The 12,412-nt window shown below is 28.8% G+C and overlaps 1 protein-coding gene across 3 annotated transcripts in view; it reads right to left on the bottom strand.

Moving 5' to 3' along the window:
* The window catches only part of LOC124950363 (prohormone-1-like), a 43,030-nt gene that overhangs the window by 11,692 nt on the left and 18,926 nt on the right, over positions 1-12,412 (bottom strand). The window contains exon 1 of one of the 3 annotated variants that reach the window (XM_047496936.1): positions 4,537-4,931. The exons of the other annotated variants lie outside the window; for them this stretch is intronic. The gene's annotated coding sequence lies outside the window, so the exon portion shown is untranslated. Of the gene's footprint in view, positions 1-4,536; positions 4,932-12,412 lie in introns of those variants that run through there. 3 annotated transcript variants of the gene reach the window in all.

Here is a 12,412-nt window from a genome sequence, read left to right as displayed (position 1 = left end):
AACATATAAAGAGAAAACGTATCGGTATGGAACGAGGTAGCAATCTAATCGTGCTTAGCCGTCATCTCTAATAGATTTCTTTTTTATCTTGCCATTTTCGTTTCGATCTCGAGAATAAATATGCCATCGTAATCTAACTAAGTCGGTATAAAGTGGAAAAAAAGAAAGAAAAAAAGACGAAGAAAATTATTTAATGTCGAACAATTTCGAAAAAAAAAAAGAAAAAAAAGATAAAGAGAGAAAGAGAGAAAGTCGACGTTTAATTTCTGAGATTTCGTAATTGAAGAATTTCATGATTGGTTTGAAATAGTTCGATCGATCGATCAATCGTCGACGTGTTTCCCTTTCGTAACTTTTTTTTCCTCTCGAAATAAATAAATCCAATCTGAACGGACGCTTAACCATTAGTAACTTGCATTCGACAAATAATAATTCAATACAAATGGATAAACCAGAACAGAGGACGTATCTTTTATTAAAAACCAATGTCCTCTTTATCAAACCAAATAAATGAAGTCACATTCAATTGAATTAATCGATTAGTTAAATCGATTGAATAAATTGATAGTACGAATCAATGATTGCGCGTATTATGTCTCAAAAAATGAATCGCTAATTAATTAATTAATAATCGTTTATCATTCAAGATAATATATTGTTCAATAATTTTTTCTCTTTTTCCTTTTTTTCTTTTTTTTTCTCTTGTCAAACTCACAAGCATTTGATTCAGGTTCAACGATCACACGTATTATATATCGCGAAAGTTGAATAAAATTTTTCTCTCCTTTTCTTCGTTTCCTTTTTCTTTTTTTTTTTTTTTTGTTTTTTTTTTCTTTTTTCTTTTTGAATTTTTCTTTTTAGTAATCGTAAAAAAAAAGAAAAGAAAAGAAAAGAAAAGAAAGGAGATATAAAGAACTCGACGGAACGAACTTGAAAGTTGAAAATTTTCGAATACTTCATCTCTCTAACTTTCCTCGTACCGTTCGTCCTTTCTCTCGTTCTTTCTTATACGCGTTAATTTCCAATATCGTCGATGATAGTTCCGAAGTCATTATTCCCGAACGTTCGATGCACCGTCGTTCGATATTATTTATTGTTGTTAACAACGATAAACGATGATCCTCGTTGATGAGCATTACACATTTAATCGAACTTTCCTGAACTATCGAATAATATAATCGCGAAGGTTCGAAACTACGATGCGAAACTATTCATTGTCTTATGCTTTGCCGAACAAAGATTATGGAAAGTTTAATTGAAAACTTAGAAGAGAGGAAAATGCGCGTAGAAAATTAACGAAAACATTTGTATTATTTAAATTCATGTAAAAAAATTTTTAAAAAGAAAAAAACATTTCCAATTCAAAAGTTCAACTTTGACGATCTTCTTTTATTTCTCTTATTCGTTCATTAATTATTATTATTTATTAAAGTGAACGATTTGAGTGATAATAATAATAAAAAAAAAGAAACAAAAAATCCATAAGAATTTTCGTGTAAATCGTATTATATGGGGTCTCGGTAAAGATTTAAATATTGAACAAATATTTGTTCAATCGCCCATGCTTATCCATCATTTCCTTATTACTCGAGGATAACGTCAAACTTATACGAAGTTCCATTTTTTTTTTTTCCTTTCTTTCTTTCTTCCTTCCTTCCTTTAGTCAATGCAATATCAACGAACGAACCAACCACGAATCCCTCCCAAGTCCAAAGTATGTATATATATATATATATATATATATATATATATGTATAATGCTTTCCTAAGGGTGAACGAAGTAGGTAATACGACGTGAGTTTGATTGACGGATACAAGCCCTTTACAAGGCAATGAGTGTATGTTTGTTATAACAGAAGTGAAGAAAAAAAAAAAAAAAATAAAGAGGTAGAAAAAAAATGACTATAATGTAAGATCCAATAGTAACATATGTACTAGGAATTTTCATTAATTTCATTCGTACGAAATGTTTCTTTTGTTTCATTGGAAATGAAGTTTTTTTTTTCGAAAATCGAACAATTTGTTTCCTTTTTCGTTTCTTTCTTTACTTCGAAGGAAAAAAAAAAAAAAAAAAAAAAAGAAAACCAGGGAAATGGACTTTTGAAAAGTAAAAACTTTATTTTAGGTAATGTAAAAATTTTCGTGTAAAAAAAAAAAAGAAAACTCCTTCCAATCTTTCGAGCTTTTGTTTCTTTGCTAAGAAAAAAAAAAAAAAAAAAAAAAAGAAGAAAAAGAGGAAAAAAAAATTCTTTTAACGATAAACAAACGAAGAAAATTTTTACAATCTCTATCAAATAGATATGACAAAAATTTCCCATAAGTCTCGCGTTAAATGGTTTAAAGCGCGAACGTTGTCCTTTTTTTTTTTTTTTTTCTTTTTTTGACAATTTCTTTCCTCATTTCCTTCATTTCTTTTTTTTTTACTCTCAAAAAATTCAATTCTATTCGATTCGATCTGATTCGACTTGCTTGAGGTAAAATATTGAATGTAAATGTTTGCCACTAATAAACTGATAGTAACCACTTTATAGGAGAGATATATCGAATCGATCGGTAAACATTAAAATCGTATTCCCACATCGACTAGTACTCCATAACCGTGCCGCGTTCTTTCATAATCGATTTCCAACAGTATAAACGATAAAAGACCTTCTCGGTGTATCTGATAATAACTATATAGAGAGATCCTATATAGATCTTAAGTGCACGAATGTCGCCCTTATCTTGCGTTTTCGATCCTTCAGATCAAATAATAATGTCACCAGAGAATACCCTTTATAAAGACATTTTTTCCCTTTTCTCTATTTTCTTTTTTTCTTTTTTCCTTCCTTTCATTCTTTTTCATTTCTTTTTTTTTCTTTTCCTTTTTTTTGTTTCGTTTTTTTTTTTTTTTCGTTATTTTTTCTTTTATTATTCATAAATATTTTTCTATTCTTTTATTTGAAACAAATCAAATTAAACATTTATATATATATATATATATATATTAATTGAAAAATGATTTGTTCATCTAATTAAAATTTTATTAATTTATATAATTGATTAATTCGAGAAAAAAAAAGAAAGGAAGAAAAAAGAGGAAGGAAAAAAGAAAGAAAAAAAGTTGATCATAGAAAAGTTATAATATATATATATATATATATATAATTATAATAATGCATTTAATTATTTCATAATAATTTCTCATTGGAAAAAATGAGCGCTAACTAACTCGAGAAACGAACGAGAAGTTTGAGGAGAGGACGGTCGTCGTATTTCTCAATCAATTGAATAACGGAATTGAAGTGGAAGGACACCAAACTGCATTGCTTTTTCTCCAAGACAGAAAATAGAAGAAGAAAAAAAAAAAAAAAAGAAAAAGAAAAAAAAATAAAAGAAAAAGAAAGAATAAAGCGTTCAAAGTCCTGCAAACTTTTATATGTAATAATAATAAAAGAAGAGGAAAGATAAAAGGAAAAGAATAGAAAACGAGAGCGAAGAAAGAAAACGAAAATGAAGAAATGAAAATGAAATATAGAAAAACACAAAAAATAATATAATAATAATTATAATAATAATTTTTTTCTTTTTTTTTTTTTTTTTTTTTTTTTTTTTTTACTTCAGGCACGTATTATATTTACAATTAAAAAAAGAGTTCATGGCTATCTGGGATAAAATAATATTCATCAGTCAACGAAATTGTATTATCAATCAGTTCTAAAAAATACGATATCTTATATATCTTTCATTTATCTTTTACAAAACTCTTGATAGTTGGGAATGAAAAAGGGAACGAGGGGTGGTAAAGATGAACAATTAAAAAGTTCATTTCCTTGTCTACTTATTTCTCCCTCTCTCTCTCTCTCTCTCTCTCTCTCTCTCTCTCTCTCTCTCTGTCTCTCTATCTATCTCTCTTTCTCTATAATTCATTTTCTCTGTCTTAACCACATGAACATTGATTAAACGCATCAATTATATATTAAATGCAACAATTTTCTTATTTCAATGTTCCTTTTTTCTTTATTTTTTCTTTTCTTTTAATTTTCTTTCTCTTTTTTTGTTTTTGTATTTTCAAATTATCCCCAATATCGATCAAACGTCGAACTATGAGTCAAATCAATAGTGACGATTAGTGTAATATTATATCTCGAGTATTGCTAAAAAGAAAAAAAATAACAAATACAAAAAACGTAACCAAAACTCGTCGATCTTTTTCTCTTTCTCTTTCTAACACTCTCACCCATAAACGATATTGTCACTTGGCTATTAAACTTGTTTCGATGTTCTCTCTGTATTTTTTCTTTTTTTTTTTTTCATATTTTTTTTTTAAATCATTTCAAAAGATCGATCGAAAGTCGATACCCCCGGCGTGATCCACGGTGATTATTGTACGCTCGATAAAAGTGGAAGTATGACATTTCACGAAAAGAAATTGATGTGAAAAAAAAAAAAAAAAAAAAAACAAAAAGAATAAAAAAACACAAAAATAATGCATACAATGAAAAGATTAATATCGCTCGTAATTAATGTAATATTATAACAATAATAAATCTATACCTTGAGTTTTGTTGTCTTCCTCGATGAAAATGAAAAACGAATTTAAATTGGTCTATCTCTCTCTCTCTCTCTCTCTCTCTCTCTCTCTGTCTCTCTCTTTCTCTATCTATCTATCTATCTATTTATCTCTTCTTTTCTCGTAATAGAAGAAGAATCGAAGATAAAAAAGAAAGAAAGAAAGAAAGAAAGAAGAAGAAAGTTACGATTTATAATCGAACAATAATCGCGTACTAAACTGTAAGTACTACCGTACTGTTCTGAGTCTCTATGTCGGAATGACTGTGCTTCGAGCGTGTACGCGATCACTTTATATCTCCAGGATACAGCCGAGGTGGGGGAGATGAAAAACTCAACCTCTTCTATTTTGCTCCCTCTTTAGCTACCACTACCACCACCACTATCACCACCCAACTACCACCCATCACCACCACCAACGCCACCACCACCACTACCACCACTAGCACAACCACCACTGTACGCCTTGTCACCCCACTACATCCTATCACCCCTAACGGAATGTTTCACGTGACATGCTATAGAACGAATCCTCTTCGTAGCTACTGACTTGGCACAACGGCATCCGAAGCAACAGGAAACCTCCTCGATCTAACTCTCCCTCGAACTATCCCTATACATATACTCTGTGAGAGGTGGATTTAACTTGTTTCATCCACGCGCATCCCTATCTGTCGAATCATAAATCCGTTTACATCATATTTGTCATATTCCTATTTTCCTCTTTATCCCATGATTTGTCTTATTTCATTTAATTAATTTCTTTTCTTCTTCTTCTTCTTCTTCTTCTTCTACTTCTTCTACTTCTTCTTCTTCTTCTTCTTTTTCTTCTTCTTCTTCTTCTACTTCTTCTTCTTCTACTTCTTTTTCTTCTTCTTATTCTTATTCTTTTTCTAATTCATGGATATTGATTCTCATCGGAAAAATCTGAAATTTTCTTTCCTACGAAAGAGAAAAGAAAAAGGAAAAATGAATAAGAAAAATATAAGACACCTTAGCAATTTTCCTCTACAGAAGAATATCCTCGCATAACTTAACTTGTCCTATTTCGTTTCGCTTTATTTTATTTTCTTTTATTTTGTTTGTCTTTTTTTCCTTTGTCTTGTTTCATTTTTTATTCCTTTTTTCATTTTCTTCCATTTATTTTTTTTTTTTGTTTTCTTTCTTTTTTCATTTTTCTCTTTTTTTCTTTTTCTTTTTTTTTGTTTCCCTCTTCGAAAGAACACAGACGAACCCTGGAGAGCAAGAGTAGGATGTTTCATTCCTTTGGAATAGTTGTTACTCCTTGTTTCTACTTAAAACAAACATACGTGGAAAAAAGAAGGAAAAAGAAGAAAGAAAGAGATTACTTGTGTGTTACTTATTGCTGCATACTTTGACACGAGGGAAAAAAAAAGAAAAGGAAAAAAAAAAGGATTCTAACTCCGACTAACACGACCGAAAGCTTTCATTCGCACGCTAATACGATTTCCACTGTGCACTTTGTTCTGCTCATTACTTTACACACTGCATTTATCTCTCTCTCTCTCTCTCTCTATATATATATATATATATATATATCTGTCTGTTTAACCTTTTATTCCTCCTCCTTGCGCATTTTTATTCTTTTAATGAATCAGTATTATATCACGAATTCGTGAATGAAATTACATTGGAATTCTCATTCGATTCGATAATGTCATAGTAAATTTTTCTTTTCTTTTTTCTTTTGTATATTTTTGTTTTTTCTTTCACCAAAAAAAAAATAATATTGACTCGTACATATCTCCTGATATATATATATATATATATATATATATATATATATGTATATATTTATATAAATAAAATTAAAAATACGTTTTTTGTTTTGTTTTTTTTTTCGTTTTCTTTTTTTTGTAATTTTATCTATCTCCTCGATCAAATTGCAAACGATCAAATTAAATATACTAACATATATCGACGTAAATATATATGAATATACATGTACGTCCATAAATATACATATACATATACATCGTTTACCTTTACATAACCTTTTTTCACCCTCTACAAAACGAGGGAGAAACAAAATAACGTCAATTTCTTGTCCTTCCAATCTTACTGGCACCCTATTTTCATCACTCTACACATAATGTTTCATTTTTTCTTCAGTTTCCTCCATTTTTCTTGGCTAACGATATCGTACCGGCCATATATATTATTTTCCGTATCAGCTGATAACGAATATTCAAACGCGTCCTTTTCTATTTTCCATATGTCTAAGTTAAATTGTTATTCTCTCGTGCGTGCACATAAAAATTCCATTCGTCCCAAAAGTCTTTTAAAGAACCGATAAGCAAGTCTATACATTTTTTAAATCCTATTAAACTACATCCAAGATATCTACATGTAAAGATATATATAGATATATATATATATATGTATAATCATAGATCGATAGATCGAAGGATCTTAAACTAAAGATCAATCGATTGATCGTTTACATACATCTTTTCACATAAGACCCAAAGCATGAGAAAGACATATCCATGTTGCTTTTCACCAATCTTTGTGAAATGAGATCAAATAACGTCTTCCATTTCGCCATCTTGATGGTTTACTTTGGAAGGGTGATTTAAATCTTGATGTGGATTACTTTCTCTCTCTCTCTCTCTCTCTCTCTCTCTCTTTCATTCTCACTCCACACGTTTCCTACTTTATACCTTAAATCTGGTTCTTTCATTCGGTGTCGTTCAATTTCTACACGACTCTTCTCTTTTCTAGCGGGATATCGTAAACAGAATTGGAAAGAAAAATAGATAGATAGATAAATAAGTAAAGAGAGAGAGAGAGAGAGAGAGAGAGAGAGAGAGAGAGAAAAAAATATTTTATAATAACATTAACGCAACTCTAATTGTACTACTTAAGATCAAATTGTAACATTTCTCGTAGTTATGTAATGACCAACTAAGAATACCTGACTTTTATTTAATACGTATACTCAAATTAAAAGAATTTTAATAAATTAACTACCTCTAGAATTCTATCGTTAATTCTTCTCTCTCTCTCTCTCTCTCTCTCTCACTCTTCTTTTTTTATTTTTTCTTTATCTTACTTTTTTACGATACAACAACATATCGATTTCAGATGTTCCAACGTTGTAAATATAGGATAGGAAAAACGGGAGGATACGAAAATTTCGCAGTGGATGCTACTTTTAAAACTTTCTTCTCCCTCTCTCTCTCTCTCTCTCTCTCTCTCTTTCTCTCTCTCTCTTTTTCTCTCTTTTTTTTCTCTCTCTCTCTCTATTTCTCTTTATCCTACTCCTTTATGAAAAATAAATATGAGCCGTTTACGAGTCATAAAGTCGAAACATCGTACTACACCGCATTTCTTACAAGAGACTTTGAAGTCCGTGTACCAACTCGATTCATTTTTCACATTAGACTTTACAATTTTCTTCGCAATCGAAATATTACCTTTTTTTTTTATTTCTTTAAAGGTTAAAAACAACAAAAAGAGAAAAGAAAAGAAAGAAAGAAAGAAAGAAAGAAAGAAAGAAAGAAAGAAAAATTGAGAATTGTATCGACCGAAGAAACTTATACGTTAGTTCATGATAAATATGGAGACATTTTTTTATCTTAAAAGAAAAGAGGGAAAATAAAAAAGGAAAATAAAGAAAAAAAATATTCTTATAAGGATCTATCGCTTCATTAGAAATTATGAAAGGAGAAAAGAAAAATAAACGGAAAATTATACTTTTCCAAGATATTGAACCAATGTTCAAGGCAAACTTATATTTCCTTAGATGATAAATCCAAACGATGTAAATTATGAAACGCTTCTGTATATTTACTGTACGCCACTTTTTTTTCTATCCTCTTATCAAAGAAAACACGTCCAAACCATGAAAATTAAATGAATGTGCATGCCTTTGTTTATACTCCTTCGTTATTTCTACTCTAATTACTTTGTACTTCTTGTTAATCGATATCATTCAAAATATTAAAAGGATGAAAGAGAAGAGAAACGGATACAATTACAGTTTCGTATAAATAATACGTTTTTCTTTTCTTTTTTTTTTTTTTCTTTTTTTTTTCTTCTCATATTCTTCATTGATTAATACGTTAAAAACATACCATCGTTATTTGTATAATAATTAATTATAGTATGTATTTAACGCCTAAAAGTATGCAACACTCGATAAACTTAATTAATAATTGTTTTTCTTCTGAGCCCCTGCAGACGGGCAACACATACGTACAAGTGTGTAATAAGGTGTAGCCATTGTAAGGGGGCTAAAGAAAATATATTCTATCGATAAGTGACGCTCGTAATTGCAACTATCGACCGTGCGATTGCCTATCTTAGGGGGCTATATAAAACGTTTCTACAATATCAATTATTATAGAAAATACAAAAAAAAATAAAAATATTAATTATAAAATTTTGTTAAATAAATTAATCTATAATATTACAAATAAAAATCATTATCAATGACGTTTGATTATGTTTTTCTCTCTCTTTTTATTTTCTTGTAAATATATAAAAATTATCAAAAATTGGAATGGTTAGCATTTTTACGCGCAATTAATATCACGTTACTCTTTTCAAGGCAACACTCGCACTTCTGTCGTACAAGATTTTTAATATCTCTATATTTCTCTTCTATTTCCACGTCACAACATCTGGCATCTCATTTTTTGCATGACGAACTTGCAGACAGAAATATGCACGGTCGCGTTCTTCCAACGTTCTTTTTCTTCCTACTTCTTTTTTTCGTTCTTATTTTTTTTTTTTTCGTTTTTTTTTTTTTCCTTGCCTTTTTAATCAATTCCATTCTTATCTTGTGCCTCCTTTCTTAATAATTTTGTAAGAAAAAGGAAAAACACCGAATGAATAATGAAATTCATACGTTTAACTTTTAGTATGTCAAAAAAGGACAAAAAAAAACATATCAAATGAAATTATTAAAGATAATTTTTAAAAAAGATATATATATATATATATATATATATATGTATATAAAGGTTGATCGATAAGTGAAACGTATTTCATTGGCGAAAACAAAATTGTTTTGATGATTATGAGAGGACTAACTAAAATTTGCGTTAAATTCATCATCGGTAAATTTAATTTATGTGATGTAATGAAGATAATGTTTGAATGATCGTTCAGAGTAGCACAATACGTGGTTATCGAATAAATGGAAAATCAAATGCAAGCAATTAGTTCAACGGTACTTCATTACCATTTTATGTAAATTATTATTATATAAATATGTAGGTGTGTGTGTATAGATATATATATATATATATATATATATATATATGCAATACAAATAATATTGATTGTAGGAGAGTAAGTGTCGAAGTGTGAAAGTTTGATCGAATATAATGGATTTCTTTAGGATAAGTTTCGAACACTTTGTTGACAGAAGGAAGTGACCCTGACAAACTATCGAACTATCGACGAACAATCGAAATCAGGTGAAGATCAATGAGCCTTCTTATTTTATTTAATTTACGATCTGTCAAAGATTCCAACGAACGGTAATTACAAAATGATAATTTCAAATAATCTACTGTCAAAGATAAATTATAAAATTATACCAAATTTGTATATACGTGCGCTTATGTATACATTATAATTACAAAATAATTTAATATTTTTATTTAATATTTAATTAATTTCATTTTCATATTATATTAAGTGTATTATGTAAAATGTTCTTTTTTTTATTGTATCGAAAAAGAAGAAAGAAAAGGAAAGGAAAAGAAAAGAAAAGAAAAAAATGATACGTAGAAACGATAAAAGAATATGCTTCGAAACATTGTGAATGTGATTTTTATCGGTTGTACACGTTTCCCCCCGCGTAATTTCAAACATCCATTCGCAGGATTATCGCGATATAAATTTACTAACATCTATCTCCTTTGGAATAGTTCAATGGATAACATTAAGTGGACATACGTAACTAACGCGAATATAACTTATGGGATGTTTTTTTCCTTTCTTGTAGAACGTTAATTAGTAATTATTTCATTAATAAAAAAAAAGGAAAAAGAACAAGAAAGAAAAAAAATATATATATATATATAAGAATTAATTATTTATATACAAAATGAATGTCATGCGATCGATTTAATTTTTTTGATGGATATTTTGATGAAACAATTCATCCATAAATTTATTATTATACACTTTTTTTTAATATTCAACCCTCTCTCTCTCTCTCTCTCTCTCTCTCTCTCTCTCTCTCTCTCTGGCTGTCTATAAGACTGTTAATCAGTTAAGAACCTTGATGGAAAATTGAATGGCGTTTGTTATCGATGCATCATAGGAGACGAACGAAACGACACTATCTGAAAGATACCGAGTAATATTCTTGAATGCGAAGGAACTGTACACAATCTTTACTATCTTCCTTTATGTTTATAGTAACGACAGGAATACCAACGTATGTATGTGCATAAATGCGTACACATAGACATGTATCCACACATGTATGTATTGTTGTCAAGTTTCGTTGGCAATATCATCGGATGCAACTGATCCAATCCTCTTTGTTTCATGATTATGTCTACAAATCGATCGCGAATAATAATTTAGAATATAAATTTTTAATAGAAATTATTCCTACATTCAACACGATTAATAGACCAAGAATAATGGTCAAATGATATTTGTCCTTTATTCGCGCTCTCACGATGCATTTTTTTATTAATGCTAATATGAATAAAATTATGCAAAATTTTTACGCAGAAGGAGTACAAAGAAAAGAAAAATTTTTATGAAACAACTTACTCATTATTTTATCCCATATTTATCTTTAGTATTTTCCTCATTTATTTTCTCAGATAACAGGACATAGATTTTAAAAGGAGCAGAAAAAAGATAAAGAAAAGGAAAATCTTCCTTTTACACAGTGAAACAAATTGAAGGGGTAAGGGGGAAAAAAAAAAGAAATAATCAAATTAGAAAATTGACGATGTCTTGATTAATAGTCAACGTAACATTTCGTTCTTGTTAGAATTTTTCATGGAAAAAGTTAAATGACCATTCGATAGAGATATATTTTCTTTATCGATGAAGCGAAGATTTTCATTATTTATTAGCGATTTACGTGCCAATTTATCTCCAATGTGCATTTTATTCATTTAATTTGCGTATTTGTTAAACTTGGACAAACACATGTCAAATACAGAGATTCGCAAACAATGGAAGCTCAGAATTATACACGCCTGTTACACTTCCATGCAAGCTAATATACGACATTATGTTTGTAATGAAATACGTACTGGAACTTTTTCACACGGTATTTTTCTTTTTTTTTTTTTCTTTTCCCTTTTTTTTTATTTTTTTTATTTTTTTATACGATATTCGCAGTTACACAGCTTTCTTAATACGCTCTATTTATACGTTTATATCTACTTTTACACGGTTGCAAAAATGCATGGACTCACATTAGTCCACAAAAAAAAACATGATGTAAATCATACACGTTCTTTTTAAATAAAATATATAAATATTTTTCTACCCAAAATAAATGTATTTTTTTCCAAAAAAAAAAAAATTTATTTTTTTCCTTTCCTACTTTTTTCTTCTTTTTCTTTTTTTTTTTTTTTTTTTTTTTTTTCTTTTTGTGAAATTATATTCGACCATATTATATGAGAAATAATTTAACGATTAGTAGGCAGATAGACATATCGACTATTGTATATGAAAATTTTGAGATAAAAATATGAATTGCGAAACGTTTCGATGAATTTTTAACTATTAAATATTTTATATGTTTTTATTACGTGAAATTTAAAAAAGCAAATAAAATAAAATTTTACTTCAATGATTGTTCCTCCTTATCGACACAATAAATTTCTCGATATCTATAAGATTCTTT

This window comes from Vespa velutina, chromosome 7, assembly GCF_912470025.1.
Source record: "Vespa velutina chromosome 7, iVesVel2.1, whole genome shotgun sequence".
Classification (NCBI taxonomy): Eukaryota; Metazoa; Arthropoda; class Insecta; order Hymenoptera; family Vespidae; genus Vespa; species Vespa velutina.
The sequence above is the reverse complement of the archived record's forward strand: the minus strand, read 5'-3'. Positions and strand labels throughout refer to the sequence as shown.